General features: G+C 42.4%; 1 long non-coding RNA gene across 1 annotated transcript in view; it reads right to left on the bottom strand.

The window, feature by feature from the left end:
* The window catches only part of LOC130455400 (uncharacterized), a 30,610-nt gene extending 15,960 nt beyond the window's left edge, over window positions 1-14,650 (bottom strand). Inside the window, exons 1-2 of the long non-coding RNA XR_008913344.1 lie at window positions 14,344-14,650; window positions 12,145-12,292 (exon numbers count right to left, since the gene is read on the bottom strand). This is a non-coding gene — a long non-coding RNA (uncharacterized LOC130455400). The remainder of the gene's footprint in view (window positions 1-12,144; window positions 12,293-14,343) is intronic.
* Window positions 14,651-15,817: the final 1,167 nt, after the last annotated feature.

Consider the following 15,817-nt stretch of genomic DNA (forward strand, 5'->3'; position numbering starts at 1 on the left):
GGTTGTGGCTTTGTGTCACACAACAATGACCCCGTCTCTGTCAGGACTCTTTGCACACAAAAACACGGTGATGACTGTCTTGGGACAGGAGTGGGGGAGAAACGTTAGAACTCAGAATTTTAAAAATATGAATGCTACAAATTGATTTGACATGTAATTGGGGAAAAAATAAAATCTTAGTGAATAAAAAAAAGAACACAGTGATAGAATATATACTAGGTATTTCAGGAGGTTGGGTGGGGAGGGGGCTCCTTTCTCATGAGGATACTGGATCCATAAGGCAGAGCAAATCATCTGAGAAGATAGGTTTGGGGTCAGGAAGACTCTGTCTCTGTCTCTCTGTCTGTCTCTCCCTCTTATTTCTTCTCTTCTTCTCTCTCCCTCTCCTCCCTCTCTCTCTCTTTTCTTCTCCCTCTGCTTCTCTGTATGTTTGTCTGTCTCATTCTCTTTCTCACACACACACACACACACACACACACACACCTGGGTCCTTCCCCCTCAGGAGCCAGGGGTCTCTCAGAGGGTTACCTTGTTATTTTAGTCAAGCTCCCAGAGTTCCAGCTGAGCTATATTTGTTAGTCCATGAGCCAAGAGTTGTAAATAGGTCCTGTTCCCCTTCCCCCCCACTGGCTGGCCCTTTGAAACTACCCATAGGATAATTAGGAGACTTTTTCAGAGAAAGGCTGAGCCTTCCTCCCCCCCCTTCACTTCCCCCCCACCCAATGAAGAGCTCCCAGAATGAATTTTCCTGTTGTACCGCAGGAGGTGACCTGGATTTGTATCCAGCAGTAGGGGCCCAAAGGCTGGCAGTTTGATAAGCTACTCAGATACTCAGGGTCATCTTTCAGAACATTAATTCTCATCCATTAATCAACAAATATTATATATCTCCTCTGGTCAGAGCCCTTCTAAGGACACAAAGATGAATAAGATTTGGTTTCTACCCTCAAGAAGCTTATTGGAGGCAGCTCACTGACTCAGTTGTTTGAAAGCCAGGCCCAGAGATGAAATGTCCTGGGTTCAAATCTGGTCTCAGACATTTCCTAGCTGTGTGACCCTGGATAAGTCACTTAACCCCCATGGCCCAGCCTCTACTGTTCTTCCACCTTGGAACCAATACTTAGTATTAACATCAAGGCAGAAAGTAAGGATGTGTCTTTCCCTTAGGCCCTGCTCAATGGAAAAATCAACAAGTATTTATTAAATACTTCCTACATACCTGGCACTGGCGGTACACAGATAAAGACAAAAGTAGCCCCTTGCCCTCAAGAAGCTTACATTGTAATAGAGAAAAAACATACATATAGGTATGTACAAGACACAAACAAAATAGGTACAAAGTAGTCTTAAAAGGGAGGGCAGGTGGGTGGCAAAGTGGATAGAGTGCCAAGCTTGGAGTCAGAAATATCTTCCTGAGTTCAAATCTGAACTCAGATACTTACTTTACTTGCTTTGTGAGTCACTTAACCTTGTTTGCCTCAGTTTCCTCATCTGTCAAATGAGTTGGAAAAGGAGATAGCAAATTACTCCACTATCCCTGCCAAGAAAACCCCAAATGAGGTCTTGAAGAGTTAAGCATGACTGAAAAATGTCTAAACATCAACAACCTTCAAGAGGAAGACACTAGCAGCTGGGGCAATTGGGAAAAGCCTCCTGTAGGAAATGTCACTTGAGATGAGTCTTTTTTTTTTAAACCCTCACCTTCCGTCTTGGAATCAATACTGTATATTGGTTCCAAGACAGAAGAGTGGTAAGGACTAGGCAATGGGGGTTAAATGACTTGCCCAGGGTCACACAGCTGGGAAGTGTCTGAGGCCAGATTTGAACCCAGGACCTCTCATCTCTAGGCTTGGCTCTCAATCCATTGTGCCACCCAGTTGCCCCCTTGAGATGAGTCTTAAAGGAAGCCAGCAATTCTATGAGATGGACAGAAAGATGGAGAATATTCTAGGGACGGGGGCCAGCCAGTGCAAAGGGGAAGACATGAGAGATGGAGCTTCAGGCGTGAGGAACGACAAGTAGGCCAGTGTACCTGGACCATAGGATGTGTGCATGGGAGTAATATTCAAGAAATCTATAAAGATAAGAAGGAAATGGATTTGAAAGAGCAAGCAGATGAATTTTTATTTGATCCTACAAGTTATAGGGAGCCATTCAAGGGCATTGAGGGGTGGAGCTGACATGGGCAGACTTGGGCTTTAAGAAAATAACTTTAACAGCTGTGTGGAAAACAGATTAGAGAATGGAGACATGTAATGAACTAATTAGGCAATGAAAAAGCAATGAGCACTTAATATCTGCTGGCTTTTGCATGAAATTCTAGAGATACAAATATCAGCAAAAAGATAATCCCTGCCTTCAAGGAGCTGACATCTTAATGAGGGAAGAAGGAAGATACTACATCAGGGTGGAAAGAGAATGCCTATAAGGGGGACGGATGCTTATAAGACATCCAATTTTAAATATCTACTAGGTAATTTGTAATATGGGACTAGCTCAGGACAGAGACCTGGGTTGGATATGTAGATCTGGGAGCATCTGCATAGAAATCAAAATTGAAATGGTGGGAACTGATGAGATCACCAAATGAGACAACAGAGAGAAGAGAGAGAAAGGTATATTTAGACAGAGTCTTCTTGGGAGACCACCACCATTAGATAAAGATCCATTAGCACAAACTGAGTGGTCAAGAGAACCACAAGAGAGTCGTGTCTCAAAAGCCTGAGATCCAGGAGGAAAGGGTGGTCAACTGTTTTCAAGTGTTTCAGGAAATTCCAAAAATGATGATCCATTAGTTTGGCAATTAAGGGAGCAATCATTGGTGATTTTAGAGTGAAATGTTTCAACTGATGATGAGATTAGAGGCAAGATTAGAGAGAGTTTAGAAGAGAATGAGAGGGGAAGAACCAAAGTCACCAAGAGTAAATGGCTTTTTCAAGGGAACTTCTCTCCAGCAATGAAACAATAGGCTAATGTGTCCAAGATAATAATATGCATTATTATCAGAGATCATTGGGGAAAGTACTTTAACAAACTCTACGAGGGACATTTTGGCCATTGTGGTCAAGCAGTTGAGCAAGACAAAAAATGAGAAGTCAGGAAGATGACAGGAAAATAGTATATTCTGCTGTCTAGCCAGGCCCCAAACTCGAGGAAATAAGCAGACATGTGATCTCATAGACTCACATCTATGTATATAAGGATAATTAGAACTTTATATTGTTTTTCAAATTACATCATCTAGGTCAGATATGTCAAACATGACCTGTAACACTCTTGAGTGTGGCCTGAACTAGATTAAAATATAATTAGGAAATATTTAACAAAATAAATAAAAATACAGTAAATCCTAGATAACATATCTTAAAACTGAGTCAATAGGTAGCCTTTGGGGATTTTTATATATGGTTTAGTGGTCCCCCATTCTCTTTCAGTTTGACATCATTGATCTAGGTCAGTGATGGTAAACCTTTTAGAGACCGAGTACCCAAATTGCAATTCCCATGTGGCATATGAGCCCCCCACCTTATCATTGACCGAGGAGGGAGGAAGTGCTCCCATTGGACTACTGGGAAAAGGGACAGGTGAAGTGAAAAAATGTCCTCAGGCACACGTGGAGAGGGGAAAGAGAGCAGCCCCCTCCGGCACACTCTGGCATACGTACCATAAGTTCACAAGACAGATCTAGGTTGTTATTTATCCTTCATTTTCAAAGAGGTCTAATGACATCAGGGGTGATGACTTGACTTACAAGTGAATCGGATTTAAGTGAGGCAGAGATGCACTGTCATTAGCCTCACTCTTTCAGAGTCATCCAAATCCAGTGGCAAGACAAAAGTCAGGATGACTGGTGAGGGCTCAGGACACAGTAGATGACTTTGGCTTTTTCAGTGTCTGGCCAAACTCTAAGCACTCCACAGTGCCTGATTTAATCCAATCTAGGTAGTCATCTGCCAGAAGCACAATGTAGTTTAGTAGAAAAAAGTGCTGGCCTGGGAGTTATGACATCAGCTCTGAAGGCTGTTTCTATGTAGGGAAATGGATGTGATGGGTCAGGAGCTGTCCAGCATGTGCACATGCTGCGGGCTTGAGCACACACAAAGGGGGATTGGGGAGTGCAGAAGAATTAAAAAAGTATGGATAGAGACACACAGCCAGGCAAGAAAGCCGGCAAATAAATGAAGAAACAGGAGGGTGGTAACTTGAGGAAACTGGAACTCATACCCCTTTTACTGCATTGACACCAAACCCTACAGCCTGAGCTGGCTGTGACCACATCTCTTCTTTTGACTCCAACATTCCTAGAGTGTTGTTTAGTCTCTGGTAATGATCTGGCTTCTGATCTGGTCAGATCTTTATGCTTCTGGACCCCTCAGCTCAACAATCCGTATCTGTGGTTACCAAGTATGGCTAAGTGGATGATGCTTCTGGGGCCTGAAGGATGCCTCTGCAAAGAACCCACCTGACCATGGAGACATCAGACTATATCATGAAACCCTCTCAGCCTCTGTCTATAGCAGCTACTAGGACTGTAGGATCATAGAATTTTGAGCTGGAAGAGACCTTAGGGGTCATCCAGTCCAACTTTCTCATTTTACAGATGAAGAAACAGACTTCCAGAGAGGGGAAGTGATTTGCCCAAAATCACACAGGTAGTAAATAGCAGAGATAAGATTCAAATTCAAGATCTCACTCCAAATGCCAGGCTCTTTCTGCTCACCCAGAACTTTAAGATGGAATAAAAACTATGTGTAGCTCTATTTTGCTTGACTATGCATATTTATTGCAAAAAAAGTTATTTTTTTCTCCCAAATTTTTAGGGAAAGTTTTGAAGGATATGAAAGATAGGATTGCCAAAGACAAGAAAATATTTGAAGCATTTTTAAATACAAAGAAAAGAATAATGAGAACAGTTAACATTTATATAGCCCTTACTATGTGCCAGACACTATACTAAGTCTTCTAAAATTATGGTCTTGGGAGCAGCTGGGTGGCTCAGTGGATTGAGAGCCAGGTCTAGAGTCAGGAGGTCCTGGGTTCAAATCTGACCTCAGATGCTTCCTAGCTGTGTGACCCTGGACAAGTTACTTAACCCCCATTGCCTAGTCCTTACCATTCTTCTGTCTTAGAACCAATACATAGTATTGATTTAAGATGGAAGGTAAGGGTTTTGTTAAGTAAATAAAATTATGGTCTCATTTGATTCTCACAATGACCCTGGGAGTCACATGTTGTCATAATCCCCATTTAAGGGGATTATAATATAACAACAGCAGAGACTTGACCAGGGTCACACAGCTAGAAAGTATCAGAGAGTGGATTTGAACTCTTCTTGCTTCCAGGTCCACCACTCTATCCACTGTACCACCATCTGCCTGTGAGGGCCATGAGTAAACAAAAACAATCAGGTCAGCTTTGAAAGATGCATATTTAATGCATTAAATACTTAAAAGAAAAATGAGTTGTACTAATAGAGACTCCCAGTTCCATGTACAATCTGCTTTTCTTCTATTTCATATATAGAAATTCCCTGATCTATAATACCCCACAGAGAGGTATAACAGGTGCTATTGACAATTCAAAGCAGTTTAAGAAATAACTTTCCAGGGCTCTGTGAAGTCAGAACCATTTTCGTAATAATACTAAGATACTTTAAATTCTAACACAGACGATATCAATGGATATAACCTACATGAACAAATACTTTGTGGGGCAGTTGGGTGGCTCGGTGGATGGAGAGCCAGGCCTGAAGACAGGAGGTCCTGGGTTCAAATGTGGCCTCGGATATTTCCTAGCTCTATGAACCTGGACAAGTCACTTAACCCCCATTGCCCAGCCCTTATTGCTCTTCTGCACTGGAACCAATATTCTAAGACAGAAGTTAAGGGTTTTTTAAAAAATACTCTTTGGAGAGTACTCAATAATGTGAAAAAAAGCCTGAGACCAGAAAGTTTGAGAATCACTCATCTAGACAATACCTAAGCTCTCCTCCAGCTACTATATCTTATCTCTGAGGTTGGAACCAAAAAGGCTAAATAACTTTCATGTAGTAACTGAGGGATACAGGACAGCCTGGGATCTGCCCTTTCAGTCTAATGGAACATTTCCTGGATACAGCCTCCAGAAGAGCATTTCTTGCACCGGAAGCTTCCTCAGTAATAGACTGATGGTGGAAGGGACAAAGGCTAAAAGAATGACCTACCTCCACACAGCAGTGAGGAAGAGCTGAGCTCAGGCCATGAGGCAGACTGACTGCTCCCTTCTCAGCCCCTAGAAGAGGGCAACTTGGGGGTCCATTCTTTACAAAAATCACAAGGCAAATGGCCCAGGATCTTCTAGAGGAATGTATCCTAGCTCTAATCTCTGAGTTCCTCCATGGATCAGTGGCTAGAGTACCAGATCTGGAGTATGGACAACTCATCTTCCTGAGTTGAAATCTGGTCTCAGACACTTCCTAGCTGTGTGACTCTGGGCAAGTCACTTCACCCTGTTTGCCTCAGTTTCCTCATTTGTCTAATGAACTGGAGAAGGAAATGGCCAACCATATCTTTGTCAAGAAAACCCCAAATGGAGTCACAGAAAGTTGGGCACAACTGAAAGGACTGAGCAACAACACCTTCTTTATTGACTAAAGCCAAAATGTTTCCTTAGCCTGGAAATGCCATCTTAGTGCTTTCTTATATACTGTCTCTCATGTTGTTCTCTCTTCATTTATAGACTATAAACCACTGGAGGCTAGGCATTACCTTGCTTTTAGATTTTCATTCTCAGTGCCTGACATACTAGGAGCATTTAGTAAATGCTTATTGTCTGTAATTAATAAAGAGTTTAGTAAATGCTTATTATCTGCAATTAATGAAGAATTTAGCAAATGCTTATGGTGTGCCAACCACTGTGCTAAACACTGAAAACAAAAAGCAAAAGTAAAAATGGTTCCTTCCCTCAAGGAGCTTACATTCTAATTGGGGAGACAAGATATGCATGTTATTACATACACGATAAAAACAAAGCTGTTTATGGGAGCTGAGAGGGAAGACTCTGGAATCTAGGAGTGTGGGGTGCCAGGAAAGACCTCTTGCAGGAGGTTGAGTTGAGACTAAAAAGAAACTAGGAATTTTAAGAGATAGAAGAAAAGGGAAAGCATTCCAGACATGGGCAAGAGATAGCATATCCATCATGTATAGGGCAATATAGCTGAACAAGAGGAGGTAATAATAGGTAAGGAAACTGGAATGATTTAAAGGGACCAGATTTTGAAGAGCCTTTAATGACAAACAGAAGAGTTTATGTTTGATCCAAGAAGGTAATAGGGAGCCATTGAAATTTATTTGATTAGGGACAGGGAGAGAGGAACATGGTCAGACCTATCCTTTAATAAATGCTTGTGGATATGACCTTAATTGAAAATTGAGTACGTGTCTAATTTTCTCCTCAAGAGTATAATATCCTAAAAAGTAGGGACAGTGCTTCCTTCATAACTCACCAGAGTAGTAGGCATCTAAAAGGTTCTCATTAGTCATTTCAAGCAGAGCTGAATTAAATAAATCCTTATTGAATTTAATTGAGTTGAGTTGAGTTGAGTTGAAAAGGCTACTGTAGTAGTCAAAAGAACGTTAGTTGGGGCAGCTAGGTAGCACAGTGGATAGAGTACCAGGACTAAAGATCTTGAGTTCAAATGTGGTCTCAGACATTTCCTAACTGTATGACCCTGGGCAAGTCATTTAACCCCCATTGTCTGGCACTTACCACACTTCTGCTTGGAACCAATGCATGGTTGGATCCAAGTTACCACAGTTGGTAAGATAAGAGGTAAGGGTTTTAAAAAAAAATGCATTTGTCTGGAATTTGAGCCTTAGTGCCAGCAGCTTCACTGACCATATAACGTTAAACAAGTGACTTTAACTCTTCTTTTCCTTAGTGAAAACAGGAAGGTGAGATTAGATGGTCACTAGAGTTCTTTCTAATCTAAGCACAATAGCACCTTTTTGAAAAATATAGAATAAAAATTAGATTTTTTAAATATAAGCTCCAGACCTTAGATTAAGTGTGTCACTTGAAGAAAGAAATTCAACACTGAAATTACTAGGGAAAGGGTCAGAGAAAACAAAGCTTTATTTTACATTTTCCTCTCCCTCCCCCCCTCATATTCTCACCCAGGAATTCTTTGTGCCTAGGGTAGGATGGGTTTCAAAGGAGTGTTCAACTGAAGAACAGATGACATGCAGAGGCACTCCCCCAAAACACTGAGATGTTTCTACATTGTTGAAGTTCTAGTGGTTTGGGGGTGTCAGGAGGAAGAGTACATTCATTAAGAGGAAGAAGAGGGTTCCAACTGAGGAAGCCATGAGGGTAGGGTTATATTGGCAAAAGCTCAGCCGGTATATGGGGGGTTCCAGTGTCCCAGATCAGTGCTATAGGTGCTCCTTAAATTTCAGCACCCCAGAACAAAGTCCTAGTTGTTCTAACCTAGTTACAGATCTTCATTGCCCTTTCTTCTTCCTAGCGATTCCCTCTATGTTCATCATAAGATAGTCTTCAGCTGACATGAAAAGCATCCCAAAACTTAATGAGTAATAAGGAGCCCCTGTAACAGGCAGAAACAGAACTGTTTTCTGGGGCACAATCTTTCTTTTAGCCCCTTGTTTACATGTTTAGGGTACCTGGCACTACTGGTCTTAGGCAGTAACTCAGGGACATTGTGCCCCTTGTTTACAGGCTTTGGGGTACCTGGCACTACTGGTCTTAGGCAGTAACTCAGGGACATTGTGCCCCTTGTTTACAGGCTTTGGGGTACCTGGCACTACTGGTGTTAGGCAGTAACTCAGGGACATTGTGCCCCTTGTTTACAGGCTTTGGGGTACCTGGCACTACTGGTGTTAGGCAGTAACTCAGGGACATTGTGCCCCTTGTTTACAGGCTTTGGGGTACCTGGCACTACTGGTCTTAGGCAGTAACTCAGGGACATTGTGCCCCTTGTTTACAGGCTTTGGGGTACCTGGCACTACTGGTGTTAGGCAGTAACTCAGGGACATTGTGCCCCTTGTTTACAGGCTTTGGGGTACCTGGCACTACTGGTGTTAGGCAGTAACTCAGGGACATTGTGCCCCTTGTTTACAGGCTTTGGGGTACCTGGCACTACTGGTGTTAGGCAGTAACTCAGGGACATTGTGCCCCTTGTTTACAGGCTTTGGGGTACCTGGCACTACTGGTCTTAGGCAGTAACTCAGGGACATTGTGCCCCTTGTTTACAGGCTTTGGGGTACCTGGCACTACTGGTCTTAGGCAGTAACTCAGAGAGGTTGCTCTATCAAGGGATAAGGAGGTGGTGAGTCTAATAGCTGATACTTAAAAGAAAAAAGAAAAGAAAAGAAGAGATATTTGAGCATCATAAGCATACACTGAGCCTAAAACTCTCTTATCAAAGGTTGGTCTACCCCTCTCTTCTTCAGCTTAACTCAGTTAAATTCAAATGAGGATTTCTTTGGTTCAGCTCAGCTTAAAATTCCTAGTGAGCATATTCCTTCTCACACACCTCCCTGCAGAAGTTTTCAGTGACTTCTTTCCCTTTGAAAAGCTTCTCCTTTTATCCAATTTCAATTGCATAAAAATATTGGGGAGAGTGAGCAGGCCCTGGGTCCCCCCAGCCTCCCTTCCGGGATGCCCCTGTTGCCAACCTAGCGACGTCCCCAAAGAAAGATCTGCTTTTGGCGAAGCAAAAAAATGTAATGCATTGGGAGGGCGACGATAAGAGCTCTTGTCCTACTTTGTCACAGACTGGCTCCCCCTGGCAGGGCCTCAGTTTCCTCATGAGAAAAACTGGGAAGCAGAGCTAGCGGACTTCTTAGGTCCTTTCCATCGATAACCCCCTCCCCCCCCCCCAATTCTTCTCGGGAGCTGGGCTCTCCAAAGAATGGAGGAGAGAAAACGCTCGACTCCCTCCAGCCTGGCATGAGTCTTGAGGCTGTCCCCAACGCCCTCCTCGATCCCAGGGAGCCAGGCTGTTGGACTGGGCTTCGGGCCTCAGGCCCGGCTGATCAGGGCCGCAATAATTGCCGGTCCAGAGAACATGGCGGCGCTGGCGCTGGCAGGATAAGAGTGTCACCCGAGAGCATTGTCCGTCCCCTCTCTGTTAAAGCAGAGATAAGGCAGGGATAAGTCTCACTGGGACATTCTGCCCTCTGATGTTATTTCATGCCACATCACCTAATAGGTGTATTTTCACACTGCTTGCTACTGCTGTGAGGTTCTGCAGAGGCTTCTAGGCAAGCTGACAATCTCACTATATGGAGAATGGAATAGTGACGGCTAATTGATTTTACAGCAGTTCCGAAGGACAGACAATGAAAGTACCATCAATTTAATCCACTATTTAATGGTTCCAATTTAGCCTCTGTAAATGCTCACTAAACTAATTTCTCTGGGTTCAGCAATCTGAAAAGCTATCATATCTCTAATCTCCTTCAATATATTCATCTGGAAAAGGGAATTTAGCCAATTCTGATGTGCGGAGATGATCTGTTAGCACAGTGTAAATGTTTATAACACGGCAATCTAGTTCGTTTATAAGGATATGAAAAGTTTTATTGGGGAGGGCACTGGAGTGGAACCACGGGATAATAGGCAGTTACCCAGCAGTCTCCGGGAACCAGGGAGCAGGCAGGCATGCAGAAAAATACTAGGATTTACTTTAATCCTAAATTGTAAGCTAAAGTTCTGCCCAGTACACAATGCACCTGGGACTTTGGTGACACAAAGGATCCTGTACCATTCCCCCTGCGACCCACACTTTCCAGCCAGACCATGATAGCAACTCCAATTTCTTTCCCCTCCCTTGACAAAGCCTGCAAATGAGTTTCAGGGTGCTGGGGTTGGGTGGTTGGCTTTTTTTTTAAGCCCGCATTTGTATCTCCCCCTCCGATGAACAGGACCCAGGCGGAGAGGCCGGCCGAGTCCGATCCCAATCTGCCCCTGCTCCTGGGGGCCCCTTTTGGATGCCTTCGAAAAGTAATGTGTTTGCAGGATTGTATCTAGCAGGACCCAGCCAGGGACCAGGGAAGAGTCACGTTCCATCCTTCTGCCACAGGACTCCCCCTGCATTTGCAGGCCTGGAGGGATTTGTGTGTAGGGAGCTGTGGTGACCAGCTGTTCTCCATCTCTGCCCATGATAGGGTGGGAAGGGGCTGGTGGTGTGAATTACAGCAAGAGGGATTGAGGCTAGGGACAAAGAGCTTCCTCGGCCGTGGCGTGGCCTCGCAAGATTTCTCAGGAATCACCTTTGTTTCCATGATTCATTTTTTTCAAGCACAGTTATTATTATTAAATTACATTTCTATAAATGTTTCTTATTAGTTTATATTTGTATAAGGGCTTGGGATGATGCTTAATCAAAAGAACTTCTGTTTCAGTAAGTGATCTGAGGTTCAGAAAGCATTTTGCTCATAGCAACCCTGTGCCATAAGTAATTGCATTTCCTTAAGACTCTTATGATATGCTACATATATCCATATTCCCCATGTTGTGAAAGAAGACATATATCGTACATGGAAGAAAAAACTCAGGAAGGAAATAAAGTGAAAAATGGCATGCTTTGATCTGAAAAAAAAACTCATGATGCTTTAGAGCACACAGTAGGGGTTCAAGAAATGTTCCCCATTTGATTGATTGGCAGGCCCTCTGGGCACCCACCTAAAGGCAAGGGCAGGGACTGAATCAAAGGCTCTCAAACTCTTCTAACTGGAAGCAGGGCATTCTTTGCTCTGGTCTGTGGCTTATGGTTTGGTTTGGTTTTGTGGTGGTGTGGTTAGGGCAAACCAACAACTCGAGCCACTCATTAAAACAGGAATGGTTCTGGAGTGCATTGTTGTTTTTCTCCCATAATATGTTTACAGAACATATCCTCTACGACATCAAGCCTGACGTTAGGAGGTAGGTTAGAAATCCCAAGAAGTGTCCAAAGGGTCCTTGAAGAGATGGGCATTTATTAAGCACACATGTGCTGGGCACTGAGCAAATCTTTATTCTTGCAAATGAGGGTTCCAAACTGACCATCCCCCTGGGGATTCTTCAGGCTAGGGAGAGCGGGCACAGAGGCACTAACATTCTAGAACTAGCTTTTGTTAGAAGCCACAACATCCTCAGACCTACCTGCTGCTCAGAAGTGGGTGTCCATGGTTCCAAAAGGGCATTCCCATCAGATCAGAGGCACTTTCCAGGGTCCTCCACGGCTAAACAGTCTATGATCCAGGCAGCAGTTCAGCGGCTACCTCTGAGGCACCCTTCAAAGAGTCTTGTACTGAAAGACGAAGTAGAGCATTTTCTCAAGAGCCATACTTTAACATGTATCTCTATCAGGTCAAGATTTACTTTTAAGCACCTGGTGTTAATCATTTGGGTTGCTAGGACCAGCTCTATGCTTGGAAAAGAATTTTGATGTCAATAGAACTAGATTTATATCACCACACACACGCACATGCACATGCAGACACATACCTCCCGAATATGGTAGTAAGATCTGTGAGTTTTTCAGGAATGCTCATTTTGGTTTTATAACCAACTCCACCTAGGATGCCATGTTGGAAAGAGCACCAGACTAAGAGTCAGAAGACTCAGGGTCAAGTCTCACCTCATCTACTTATAATCTGTATAAATAACTATATAAGTCATTTAACTTAAGCTTTATCTTCATCCTCTATGAAAAGTGGATAACAAAACCTGCCCCCCTTATGGTTGTTGTCTTCTTATCCTTCTTGAGAACAGAAGCCAGATTCTTTCTTTCTTCCTTTCTTTTTTCTTCCTTCCTTCCTTTCCTTCCTTCTTTCTCTCTTTTCCTTTTTCCCTTCCTTTCTCTCCCTTCCTTCTTCTCTTTCCTTCTTTCTTTCTTCCTTTCCTTCCTTCTTTCTGTTCCTTTTTTCCTTCCTTTCTCTCCCTTCCTTCTTTTTCCTCTTTCCTTCTTTCTTCCTTCATCCCTGTCCTTCATTCCTTCTTTCTTTCTCTTCCTTTCTTTTTCCTTTCTTTTCTCTCCCTTCCTTCCTTCTTTTTCTCTTTCCTTCTTTCTTTCTTCATCCCTGTCCTTCATTCCTTCTTTCTTTCTCTTCCTTTCTTTTTTCCTTCCTTTATCTCCCTTCCTTCCTTCTTTTTCTCTTTCCTTCTTTCTCTCTTCCTTCTTTCTTTTATTCTTTTCCTTTATTTTTTCCTTTCTTCTTTCCCTTCTTTCTTTCCTTCTTTCTCTCTTCCTTCTTTCTTTTCCCTTTTCTTTTTCTTTTCCTTTCTTCTTTCCTTCCTTCCTTCACTTCTTTCTTTTTTCTTTCTTTCCTTCTTTTTCTCCCTTCCATCTTTCCTTCCTTTCTTCTTTCCTCCTTTTCTTCCTTTCCCTTCTCTTTCTTTTTCCCATTCCTTCCTTTCTTTTTCTCTGTCTCTCTGTCTCTGTTTCTGTCTCTCTGTCTCTCTTACTCTCCCTCCAGAAACTAGCACATTGTCTGATCCATGTTCAATAAAAGATCATTGAAAATCAAACTATAACTGAATTAAAGTGAACTGAATTGAAATTGTGAAGATCAAATGAGATGAAAGAAGTAGAAAAAACATTTTTACAAACTACAAAGTGTCACACAAATATTATTACCTGGGACAATATTGTTGGACCAATATAGACTCGTCTTTATAAACCAAGAGAATGAAGATTGCAGCTTAATAATGCATGCTTACTAAGGAATACCACCAGTTGGTCACTATTATTTAAGTTATTCATTAACCAAATGAGTTATTCATTGGCAATTGTCAGACATTCATGAAGAACTCCCCTCAAGAACAATAAAAGTCAATCTGGATTGTTGAGAGGGTGGGGAAAGAAGGGTTGTATAAATGTTATATAAACCTAGACTGGCATAAAGGAAACCTTGATGGAGTAAGTCTAGCTTACCTACCTAAAAATGGTATAAATAACAATAATACAAATTTACATTTAGATCAAGTTTACTGAGAGGTAACATGGTCCGGCAAATGGTGGAACCCAAGGAGCCCTGGCTTCAAATCCTCTCATTTACTGGGTAGGTGACTCTGAGCAACTCACCTTCTATATTCCAGCAACTTTCTAAGACTATAAAATTGGAAATGACATTCATCTGGTGCTTATTTTCAACATAATTTCCTCACATCCCTGGGAGGTGTGTAGCATAAATACGATCTCCATTTTGCAGAGCAGGAAACTGAGTCCTGGAGACATTAAGAAACTTGCCCAGAGTCTCAGAGCAGGTAAATGTCACTTCTCCATTTCCTTTTCCTGACTTCATTCCCAGCTGCCATAGCCCACTCTCTGGGTCCCAGATGACGGATCATGCCAGTTACCTGGTTGTGTTCCCTTCGTCAAGGAGCCAGTTTTCCCTCAGTTGGGTTTCTATCCGGCTTAGGCTAAAAACAGTGTCAGGCATGGCGATCATCAGCTCAGGATCTTTGTGGAGAGGAGTGTTTGGGTCAGATACCTGGTATTCAGTCACACCTACTAATTCCCAATTGGCCTAGAAACTCTATTTCACGTCAGATTGAGTACAAATGAAACCTAAAAGCTACAAAATGGACTTCTACACTCACATACACACAGTGGCACCCCCTTCCTGTAATTTATAACATGCCAGGTACAGGTGGCCAGAGCGCTTAGGAGATGAGACCGGCAATAAGCCAACATCACAAACCATGCACGCCCTCGGAACAGGCTTACATCGAATACTCTTTGCTCAAGCAGCGTTCAGAAATAAGACGAAAACGCGGGGGGAGGGGGCAGGGGGGGGAGGTTTGATCCTGAAATTCAAATACCAAATACCAAAATACCAAATAATAATAATAATTACAGTTCATCTTCTTATAGCACTTTACAGTTTGCAAAAGATTTTCCTCAAACAATTGTGTGAAGTCGTTAATTCATTATAATCCCCATTTGATGGTTGAGGAAAGGAGTATCAGAGAGGTTAAATGTCTTATCACCTAATTTAGACCTGGAAGGGATCTTAGCAATCATTAGCAATCATTTCGTTCAACTTTCTCATTTTATAGATTTGGAAACTGGGACCCAGAAAAATGAGGTGTCCCCACTATCATTTAAGTATTGAATTAGAAGAGTAGTAGAGCTGGGTGGCACTGTGGATAGAGTGCTAGACTTAAAGTCAGACAGACTCAACTTCCTGAGTTCCAATCTGCCCTCAAGACACTTCCAAGCTATGTGGCCTTGGGCAAGTAATTTAACCCTATTGGTCTCAGTTTCCTCATCTGTAAAATGAGCTGAAGAAGGAAACCACAAACTACTCCAGTATCTTTGCCAAGAAAACTCCAAATGGGATGATGAAGAATTGGATACGACTGAACAAGAACAAAATGTGGCATGGTGGATAGCATGCAGGTCTTAGAGTCAGGAAGACTTGAGTTTGATTTTTGCCCCAGATGTTCCTTAATCATGTGACTCTGGACAAATCTCTTAGCTTTCCTGTGCCTCCATTTGATCATTTATAAAATGGAGAGAGTAATAGTATCTATTTCATAAGATTGTTGTGAGTTAATATAAAGTGTTTTGCAAACCTTAAAGAGCTATACAAATGCTAGCTATTATTACTATTAACATCATTGTCATTATTATTATAGGTAGGTTTCCTTACTCCAAAGCTGATATTCATTCTACCATGCCATACTTTCTTTTCTTTTTCTTTTAAACCCTCACCTTCTGTCTTTAAATCAATATTAAGTATCAGTTCCAAGGTAGAAGAGCAGTAAAGGCTAGGTAACTAGTGTAAAGTAACTTGCCCAGGGTCACACAGCTAGGAAATGTCTGAGG

Source organism: Monodelphis domestica, chromosome 7 (genome assembly GCF_027887165.1).
Source record: "Monodelphis domestica isolate mMonDom1 chromosome 7, mMonDom1.pri, whole genome shotgun sequence".
NCBI lineage: Eukaryota > Metazoa > Chordata > Mammalia > Didelphimorphia > Didelphidae > Monodelphis > Monodelphis domestica.